At 44.5% G+C, this 11,075-nt stretch overlaps 1 pseudogene; it reads right to left on the bottom strand.

Annotated features, from left to right (window-relative positions):
* Window positions 1–1,525: 1,525 nt before the first annotated feature.
* Window positions 1,526–6,061, bottom strand: LOC132521531 (oligosaccharyltransferase complex subunit OSTC-like; annotated as a pseudogene).
* Window positions 6,062–11,075: the final 5,014 nt, after the last annotated feature.

The raw sequence follows: 11,075 nt of genomic DNA, 5'->3' as shown, positions 1-11,075 counted from the left end.
AGAAGGGGCCACTCCCACCCAAAGGCACTCCACCTCCAGATTCATCTTCCTAAAATATTACGGGTAACAAGTGCCTTCCCTGCTCAGAACCCGTTCCATAGTCCTTCGCTTCCCTCCCATTGTCTATGAAAGAAAATCCACACCTCTTATCCTGGTATTTGATGTCACACACCCTGGGTACCACCAAATCGGTCTACTCACTGCTTCCCAAATGATTTCCTTCCTCCTCTCTTCCAGCATTTTTGCTCATGTTGCTCCCCTACCTGGTTGTCTCCCCTGTTTCTCCTATGGAAAGCCTGCCCATCTTCCAAGGCTTGGCAAAAGCCCTTCCCGTTTTATGAAGGAGTCACAGCCACCTGGGAGAACTCCCTTGTTTTTATTCCAAAAATATGAATGGAGGGCCTGCTAGATGCCCACAAGTGCTCTAGGCACCTGGAATAAGTCAGAGGACAAAATAAAGATGCCTGCCTTCAAGGAGCTTGCCATATAGTAGTCAGGGGGGAAATGTGCAGCAAACACTAAAGATAATGCATAAGTAGTATTACTGGCTTAGTGGCTATGACAGTTGCTATGGACAGTTGCTAGTGACCGTTGCTATGGAAAAAAAGAACAAAATAGAGCAGGGAAAGGGAGATAGGAGCCCCTGCAGTTTGGGGGCAGGGGGCCAGCTGCAGTATTACAGGATGGTCACAGTAGGTCTTACTGTGATGGTGGAAGACTCGAGGGAGGAGAGAAGTTAGCTAGGGAGACGCCACAAGGGAGGGTTCTAGGCAATGGGCACATCTAGCGCGAAGGCCCCCAGGCAGGGCCACCCAGTCTCCAGGAGGGATGGAGGGCCCCTGCTTCCTCTTCACTTTCTAGGTGGTTCTGCAGGCCATATGGCTCTGGAAGAGTGTCTGTAGACAAAGGAAATGTAGGAAAATCCATAATGTCAAATATTGAACAGAAAGGCCCGCAGTGTTTGTTGTGGCCAATTCTGCATTAAGGAAGGAGACAGCAAAGCAATGGAGAGGTGCTTCAGTTTTCATTGATAGGTTCAGAGGTAATTTTTTTTTAATTCGAAAAAAATTATTTATTTCTGCTCCTTTCTTACTGTTGAGGAAAGAGTCTTAGATACACGTCTGAAGTCATGTACTACCACCCACTGTTTAAAGGCAAAGCACCATAGGTAAAGTTGATCAGCCATCCAGGGTTCTCAGCATATGGGATCTTGCTTCCTGATTTTACCTTAATTTCTGAAAATCAGAAATGGCATCTCCAAAAAACGTTAAGGGCGTTGTTAGAAAGATCATTGTATTTAGTAGCATAGTTGTAGAAATGAAGCCTATTTTCTTTAAGAAACAAAAAACTAAGAACATGCCAGTTAACATCATCAGTATGTCACCATAGGTCAGCAGGACAAAAATACTGTGATAAGCTTATCTCTTCCATACGCAGAAAGCATTCTAGTCCAAGCTTTAATGTTTCCTATCTTTTCACAGATGCTTCTTTTTCTGCTGCTTTTCATTCTTTCCCACATGTCATGTTAGAGGATTGATACAGCCTTTAAAACTTCATTAACAGGAGCAAATCCATTATCCACTGATTTCTTCTCAAAAGGCAGGCTAACATTCAGATAGCCCGGCAGTTTCATTCTCATGAATACTCTAGCCATGAAAAACTCAATAGGACACAAATCCAACGAATAGAACAAGAAATCTATTGAGTTTTGGAACGTTTGCTGCATTGGATCGGCCCAGGATTGTGAAACCTAAACCTCCCACTGTAAACAGGAAGCTGTCTGCGGTCCTTCATAGTATATCGTCCATTTGCTCTGTAGGCCAAAAAACCGGCAGGCCTCCGAGGCCCATGTTCATCAGTCACGGAGCCAACACTGGGAGGTTCCACGGTGATGTCATCAATTAATCCTCTGGTGATGAGACGTAAAATACCAGCGCGCAGGCCGCCGTGGCCAGGAACCCAGGGCGGCTTCTTTAGCTCAAGTTGGGACATCGGAGTACTAAGCATGGGACTCAGGACAAAGTCTCCACGTTTGTGGCAGCAGAAGCAGCTCTCAAACCCTACACACCACCCAAAACCAGCTAAGATAATTTTTAAAAGACATTAAAATTAGAAACGTATTAACTGGCAATCGCTTCTTGATAACAAATACATTCGTGAAATTGCAAGCCACCCTTCATTATACAGTCACTTGCTGTCTCCTTGATCCCTCGCTGACTCACTAGTTCCCCTGCAGTTTGGCCGGGGTCCTCATCACAGACACTGCTCTGAGCCTTTCTAATACCTTCTCCTAGGGACGCTCTTCCAGCCCCACTTGCACTTGGAGGTAATCCGGCGTTGTGATGGAGTCTGGAGCGGAGTCCCTGAGTCTTCACTTCCTTCCTCTATGTCTTTGGGCAACTCAGCCTATCTGTGCCTCAGTTCACACATCTATAAAAAGGGCTTTATCCTAACATTGTCCTGCAGCTCACTTGAGATAATCCACACAAAACACAGGGCTGGGGCCTGGCACACAGTCGACCCACACGAGTGCTCAGCGCTGTAACCGGCCTCCCGCCTGGGCTTCTTGCCTCCTGTTACAGCGTTCTTCCTCTTTCCGCTGGGACCACTCAGACTTCACAGCCCCTGCTCTCTTTATCACGTTCCTGCCCACCCCATGAGTGCTGAGGTTTCCCAGGCTCTCTCTGCCCAAACTTCCTACGTGGCCTCTTCGCAACCATAGCCGGGGCTTCAATTCCCTCCCTCCCCATATATGTTGGTGGCCACCACCTGATTTCTCTATCCCAGCCCCTCGCCTGCCCTCCAGACCGGAGTATTCCTGTGGACCAAGCACCTGTCTCGCAGTCCACTCAATCCAAACCTGTTTCAGACTGCCCTCGCCTCCAACTCCACACCACCAACCCCCCACCTTCTCCAATCCCCGTCTGTCTTTTCCACTCCCTCCCTCCCATCCTGTCATTCATTCATTGAATCCTCAACTCTCTGGAGTATTCACAAGGCTAAGAAAGATCTTTACAAAGTGGTCCCCAGTCTCAGGGATCTCCCAGGTCAGGGGCAGATAATTACAATTCAAAGAAGAAAGAGGTTTGACAGAAGGAAGCACAGGACTTAGGAGAGAGGGCAGGAGGGGGCCTATCTAGTCTCCGGGGTCCGGGCTGACGTCTCTTAAGAGGGCGTGCTCAGCGGGAAGAGACTTGAATAAATTTTCATCTAGGAGCAGGGCAAGGGTGTGGTGGAAGGCCTCTTAATCGATTGCTTATTACCTGAGGGAAGAAATAAGGAGACCTCCAGGCCCTAGTCACTCTCACCTGAGGAGACTCTGTCCTACTTCGGAACAGGCATTTATTATTCTTATTATTTTTGGTTGTGCCCCATGGCATGCGGGATCTTAGTTCCCCAACCAGGGATCAAACCCACGCCCCCTGCAGTGGAAGTGCAGAGTCCTAACCACTGAACCGCCAGGGAAGTCCTAGAACAGGCATTTAAATACATGTCTATCCCACAGGAAACAAGTATATTGCTGTTGCTGAGAGATCTCTTACCATTTTGCTTTTAAAAATTATATAGCTACCAAAAAAAGAGTTTAACATTTATTACCTGTGAATTTCTCTCAAAGGTCATGAATAGTCCGAAACTCTTGGATAGGAGAGAAATTTAACCTACAATTGATCTCAAATTTAATGACATTTTTATGAAATCAAAGGTAACGATGAAAGGAGCTGACATAATTTACATTTAATCCTCAACGCTCTGGAACATTCACGAGGTTAAGAAAGATCTTTACAAAGTGGTCCCTGCTCTCAGGGAGAGTAGCCACTGCAATAAAAATCTGTAAATTTTAATTTTGCACTTTTCTTCTTATCTTTTTGAGTCCATGCTTTCCCCACCCCCGCTCCTCCAGATTTCAAGGGTTTTAGTAAGACCATGGCACATTTGTAGCCCTGGTGATAAACTTAGGGAATACATGGGTCATCAGAGACAAGCCCTCAACAGCCAGGACAGAAAGGACAGTTGGCTTTATGCTCTCCCCAGAGGTGACAGTTTTCAGTGCTGGTTCCATTCCACCCAGAACGGTGACATTAGGCACCTAAACACAGACTGGCAGGGGTGTAGGGGACCCGGGGGAAACAGAGGGCAGCACCTTCTGAAACTGAGTGGAAGGCACAAGGCTGACTTTTAAAACATTCCCTCCTTTACCAAAGTAATACAACCTCATTAAATAAAATTTGGATAACATGGGAAAGTACATTAAAGAAATTTTATCCCACCTGGACCTGTTAGCCAAACACAAGCATTGCTCACTTTTTTATCCTCTGGTGATTTTCTCTGCAAAGAGTCGTTCCTTTTTTTTTTTTTTTTTTTAATGTAGTTGTAACTGTGCCTACTATTTCATATCCTGCTTTTCCTACTTACTGTATTGTGTTTCCCTCTGTCATTACTCACTTCAGTTTACAGTAAGGGTACATAAAATGTCATCACGGGATTTATCAAAGTTTTCTTAACCATTGCCCTATAGTCAAACATTTAAATTGCTTTCAATGTTTTGCTATTATACATGTTTTTTTGTTATTTTCAGTGGTATTGCAATTTAAACCTTTTTTGACACTTAGGATTGTTTCTTAAGATAGATCTCAGAAGTGGAATTATTGAGTTAACAAATATGAATATTTCTAAGAGTTCAAATCCATATTGCTGAATTGTTCCCCAGAGAGGACTGTATTAATGTACACTGCCTCTAGCAATACATAAAAATTCCAGCTACCTGATGGCTTCAATGGCATGGCTATTATCGCTAATTCTTTTTCTTCTGCTAACTTAATAGGTAGAAAGTGAGCTTATTTCTTATGTAAACTTTATAATGTGGTTTATCATACATTCAGAGAAGTATACAAATCATGAGTGAATGTTCTCAAAGTGAACACCCCCTAAGTAACCAGCACCCCGATCACGAAACTGAACATTACCAGAAGCCCAGAAGCCCCTGCTGTGCCCCGTTCACCCTCCTCTACCCCAGCCAAGGGTAACTGCTATCCTGACTTCTCACACCGTAGGTTAGTGTTGGAAAGTGGCATTATTAAGTATTTTCATTTCCTTGATGACTAGAGGAGTTAACCATTTTTCCGTGTGTTAGTTGATGAACTGTAGTTCCTCTTTTGTAAATTGTCTTTTCAAGCTCTTTGTCCAGTAAATGGTTGACTCTTAAGCAATCTCCTAATGTGAGTTTGGCTGAGGTTGGACTGTAGTCATCATCACATTGTTCAAAAATGGAGAAGTGTGTGTATGTGTGCGTGTTTACGCTCCCATGATCTCACTCTGACAATACTCCTCTTATTTATTTATGCTTCTTTACTGCAAAGCAAGATGGTGCCTCTGTAGGCAACACCTGGCAGGGGTAACTTTTCGGTGACAGAGCTGAGCCTAAATAGACTCTACTGTTCTTTCGGTGTCTGTGAGAATAACAGAAATAGGTCACTGAACCTTTTTAAAAATAGAACTGACACATTTGGGGAAAGCATTTTTTCTGCTGAGATAGCACACAGTACAAGATGAAATGATCTCTAGAGGGTAGATGAATTTAGACACTTGATATTAAAAATAAATATTCTTCATGGCAGTAACTCACAGGAAATAGAGTGTCTTTCATAAGAAAGGTCTCTAAACGGTGCTACCTTATGTAAAGTTTTCCCACCTCAGTTCCGGTGTGGGCTCTTCTGAGGGGCAAGCAATAGCTGTAGATGGAGAGAAGGGCCACCTCATCAACTGCGGTCAGTGTTTGTTCCGTCACCAAAGCCAAGATCTTCTGTCTCCCTGGGTTTGCTTTCTCCCCTCTTAAGTGTTACACAACCGCCTGCCCACCCTTGGATGGCTCTCCACAGCTGCAAAACAGGCAGGGACAAGGCCATCTCGTCACCTGGGTGCAGCTCCATTCCAGGCCTTCCAAGGGCTTCACTGATTGGTGGAAGGCCAGCTCCAGCATCTCTGCCCACAGGCTCCCCAAGAGCTGTCTAGGGGCCCCAGGCCTGCCCTGTGGGGGGCCCTTCTCTGTCTGCTTCTGAGACATCCTCAGAAATCTCTCTCTGGCTATTGCCCCAGCTCCCGCCCCTTCTCACCCACCCACCCATCCTGCTACCTTCAGAAGCCCTGTACACCTCAGAGGCAGACACTTATGTCTTCTCCAGGGATTACCAAGGTGCTGCCTACACCACCATGCTTGGGGTCCACTAATGAGAAAGGCAAGATCTGTTGGCTAGAAAAGCAGGGCCTGGAGTTACTGTGGGAAAGACACTTCAGTACAGCCCCCAAAATGGAGGATACACGAGGAGGTTGGCTATCGCAGGAGTTGGGGGGTGAATAGTAGCAAGGAAGGAGGATGCAGAGCTGGGACAGGGACACCTGTGTTTCAGGAAAGTCTGGCCACAGGGAGAGAGAGACAGGGTAAGCAAGCAGTGGCTACGGGGGATTGGAGAGTAGGAGAGGACAGACAGACAGCTGTGAGGCATTTCTCAGAAGTAGAGCACACAGGCAGGACCTGGTGACTTTGACATTGGCACCAAGGAAAGAGGAAGAGGAAGAAAGAGGAAGATGCTGATGCAGCCCTTTCTAATGAGAACACGGTTCTTTAATACAACACGCATCCACTTATCCACTCACCTATCAAGTGTGTGTTGAGCGCTTCCCTATGTCAGATACTGTTGCAGACTCTGGGAATAATATGTTTATCACATATTATGTGCCCATATCACATTTTCCCTCTGCTGGGTGGGGGGCTGGCAGTGCAGACAACAAACAAGTAAGCAAATAAAAAAGATGACCCCACATGGTGATGGTTGCTCTTGGAAGATAATTTGGGCTGGGGGAATTGTGTGACTGGGTAGGACTTTTCTGAGGAATTGATATTCCAGCTGAGACCTGGATGATATGAAGCAGCCAGTCAGGAGAAGACCCAGGGCAAAAAGAACATTCTAGGTAATCAAAAATGCCTCTGCAGAAGGCCCCAAGATGGGCATGACCTTGGCTCATTTCAGGAACAGAGGGAAGACCGTTGTGGCACAACAAGTTTTGCAAGACAAAATTGTTTTCTGACCTATTTGCTGAGCTGTCCCTGGGCCCACACTGCCTTAGGGTTTCATCCTTGCTTTCTAGACACTTCAGACCTCTTGTAGACCCTTCCTACATCTCTTTTCTCCTTCCCTCCAGACCAGCTCCACTTGGAAGTGAGACCAGTAGCTATAAGATCCAATCTGGGGCTGAGGAAGGAGCTAGAACCAGTTCAGTCCTTTCAGAGTCAAATGGGGAGAGGGCCCTGGGGCCAGCGTGGCTCCTCTTTTTCAGGTGGTTCTTAACCATTTTTCGACTAAGAACTCCTTTATCAATCTGATACAAGCTGTGAAAAATACACAGGTATGCAATTCTGTACACAATTTCAGGGGGTTTAGGGACCCTTAGGAAAGCTCATCGTGGACCTCTTCTTCGGCAGTTCTTTTTAAGCTAACCTTGTCCATTTTCTCATTAAGGCCGTGTCACTTCCATGAGAGGATACGTGGAAAAATCACCTTATATAGCAAAGTAGCCTATCACTACAAATTCTTTTGACCATAATATCTTCCAGAGGGATAAATCCATATATGATAAGATATAACCATGATGATAGTAAAAATGCATTTGTACAGTGTTTTTTACTTTGCACACCCATTTCCACTTATATCATTTTATCCCACTGACATCCTTGGCACACAGGTAGGGAAGGCGTTGTTGTCCCATTTTACAGATGAGGACACTGAGGAATAGGAGGCTAAGCGGCATGCTTGTGATAATAATGCCAGTTGGCAGTGGCTTTGGTCAGGAACCAAGGTCTTGTCACTCCCAGGCCCAGGTTACCAGAGAAGTACAGGTCAGGGCAGGGGCCCTCGTGACCTCTCTGCCCACTGCCTCACCCCAGGGCCTGAAGATACCGAGGAGGTAATCTTTATGCACACACACTCTTGGCCCACATAGCCTTCCTGCTGGGAAACAGAGACTTGGAGGAAATGATACTTTCTAACATGAGGAAAGAAGCACGGAGCTGCCTATAGAAGTCAAGGTTGTGTGGATGGAGGGGAACTTCCCACTAGAGGCTTCCTCTTGGCCAATGAAACCTAACCAGTCATTTCTTGTTTCTTCTGAAGACTTAACATCCTTTCCTCCTACAGTCCCGCAGAAAAGAGTCTAGCGGAGCGCCACCTAGTGGCCAAGACCATAAGGATGGCCGCTTATTCCCCACACCGCCACCGCCACCCTCTCCCGCAGCTCTCCAGGGGCACCTTGTCGATCAGAAAATTGGACCCATACCTCTTACCAACCACCAGGATAAACGCCAAATGAACCAGAAATCTAAATGTAAAAGATGAAACCACACAAGTATTAGAAGAAAATACGGTGGACTTATTTATACCCTGGGTGTGGGAAAACTCTTTCTCTGACTCAACCCCATGCAATCCAAGGGCAGCTATGGGTACCTGCTCCTCCAGTTGAGAGAGAAAATGTGAGGCAGCTTTCTCTCCCACGTAGCATTCACCCCTCCCAATGAGAGCTAAGCGACTATCCCCAACCCAGGCTCCTCGGGTGAAGTAGGGATGTGGAACTCCTGAGAGAGAAACAGATGAAAAACCAATCAGACTGTCTAGGCTCACAGACCCCATCTTATCGGCAAAAGGGGAAAGAGGTCTCACCATGGTGACTCACAAAAGGGAGACACAATACCGACATGCACGGAAACCCAGTCCAAGCCCAGCCGAACTCCCAAATAAACGCTTTGTAATGAAAAGTAAAATATCCAGATACAAAAAAAGAAAATATTAATAAATTCAACATTTTTTAAAACCCTGCTGCATGGCAAAAACAAAAAAAAGCAAACTGAGAGAAAAGCTCTGTAACATTTATCATAGATACAGGCTAGTCTGTAATATTAGGAATATAAGGAACATTTAAATATTGGGGAAAAAAGGCTAAGACTTGATAGAAAATTGGGCAAAAATGTGGATAGACAGTTTACACACATAAAAAATATGTAAATGGACCTTAAAATAGGAAAAGATGTTCAGTTTCACTCGTAATGATACAGATGCATATCTGAACTATAATAAGATACTAGCCTTTATCAAATTGTCAAAAATTCAAAAGTTTGGTAATACACTCTGTTGTCGAGGCTGTAAGAAAAAGGGGATTCTCATAACGGTTGGTGGGACTGCAAAATGGTACAGCCCCTATGGAGGTAATCTGGAATATCTAGAAGACTACATATGCGTTCACCCTTTGACCCAGCGATCCTAATTCCAGAAATTCACCCTGAAAGTACACTTCCCCAAATATAAAACAATATATTTATAAATTCACTGAGACATTATTTATAATAACAAAATATTAGAAACAACTTAAATGCTTATCTGTTAGGTAAATACTAACTGAATAAACTATGATGAATTCACACAGTGGAGTAATATAAAGCTGAAAAAGAGAAATATTTCGATGAATTAACATGTGGTGACTTCTAAGATATATTAAGTAAAAATATCAAGGTGCTAGAGGGTGGATTTAGTAGGTTACTTTTTGTATAAGAAAAAGAAACACAGGAAGAATAAATCAGAAACTAATAAAAATGGTTGCTTACAGTGGATGGATAGGAATGGAGTGGAAGGAATAAAAATGGAAGGAAGACTTCTGAGTATACTTATAGAGAGTTTTGACTTTTGAACCATGTAAAAGTTTTATAAACTTTTATAAAAAATATAAAATTTTAAAAGATTTGAAGGGCTTCCCTGGTGGCGCAGCAGTTAAGAGTCCGCCTGCCAGTGCAGGGGACACGGGTCCGAGCCCTGCTCCAGGAAGATCCCACATGCTGTGGAGCAACTAAGTCCGTGCACCACAACTACTGAGCCTGCGTTCCAGAGCCCGCGAGCCACAACTCCTGAAGCCCGGGCGCCTAGAGCCCATGCTCTGCAACAAGAGAAGCCACTGCAACGGAAGCCCGCGCACCGCAACGAAGAGTAGCCCCTGCTCATCGCAACTAGAGAAAGCCCGTGTGCAGTAACAGAGACCCAACGCAGCCAAAAATAAATAAATAAAACAAATAAATTAAAAAAAAAAAAGATTTGAAGAAGCAAATCCTGAAACTAAATGCAAATAGAAACAAAGAAACCTAACTGCCTATCAGATCAGTATGGAGCCCCACCCATACAAAGAGTCAACTTCAATGATTTGTGAATACTGTCCTCTGTATACCTTTAGTGGGATACATTCTAAGAACAAATAGAACAGCAAAGTCTTGAATTTTTCTTAAAAGTCTTCTTGTTGGAAATGGTATTGGGATAGTAATTCTGAAACTATTTTGAGTATGTTGTAGGACAGAGCAAATGATTAAATATACTGCTGTTGAATCAGGGTTCTCACTGTGGAGGAAGAGAGACACAAATTTGGAATGGGAAGGTGAGGAAGAACCCTACAGAGTTGGATTTGAATTGGAGGACATTTATTTTAGAAAAAAATGCATTTCCTACCTCTGTCCACTAAAAGGTCTATAAGCAATGATATCCTAGTAACAATGAGCAAACCTAGGGACCAGAGCCCGGTTTCTGAATGCCATTCTCCACTAAAAGAAACCTTGGCGAGATGGCTGATTCCAGGTCTGGGGCAGGGAAAATAAAAAGTGAGCCAGAAAGTAAGAAAGTGCTCAAAGACTGATGGAAACCTGTCAAAAGGATACAGACCTCAGCTTGAAGGAACTTCTACTAATTTGGGACAGTTTGGCTATCAGAAAGAAATTATGATAGTCGATTATATCACTCAGGTGGCAGCCCTCTGAAGATTCACTTCCAAGATCACTCCTGTGGGTCTCTCCATATGGCCACCTCAAAACACACACACACACACACACACACACACACACACACACACACACACACAGAGCAGCTAACTTCCCCCAGGGCAAGTGATGCAAACAGAGAGCTCCCCAAATGAAAACCACGGTCTTTCTATAACCTAATTTCAGAAGGGACATTCTATATCTCCTGCCATAGTCTCGTCTTTAGAAGTGAGTCACT

The sequence above is a fragment of the Lagenorhynchus albirostris genome, chromosome 6 (assembly GCF_949774975.1).
Source record: "Lagenorhynchus albirostris chromosome 6, mLagAlb1.1, whole genome shotgun sequence".
NCBI classification, from domain to species: domain Eukaryota; kingdom Metazoa; phylum Chordata; class Mammalia; order Artiodactyla; family Delphinidae; genus Lagenorhynchus; species Lagenorhynchus albirostris.
This window is presented reverse-complemented; position numbering and strand designations above follow the sequence as displayed.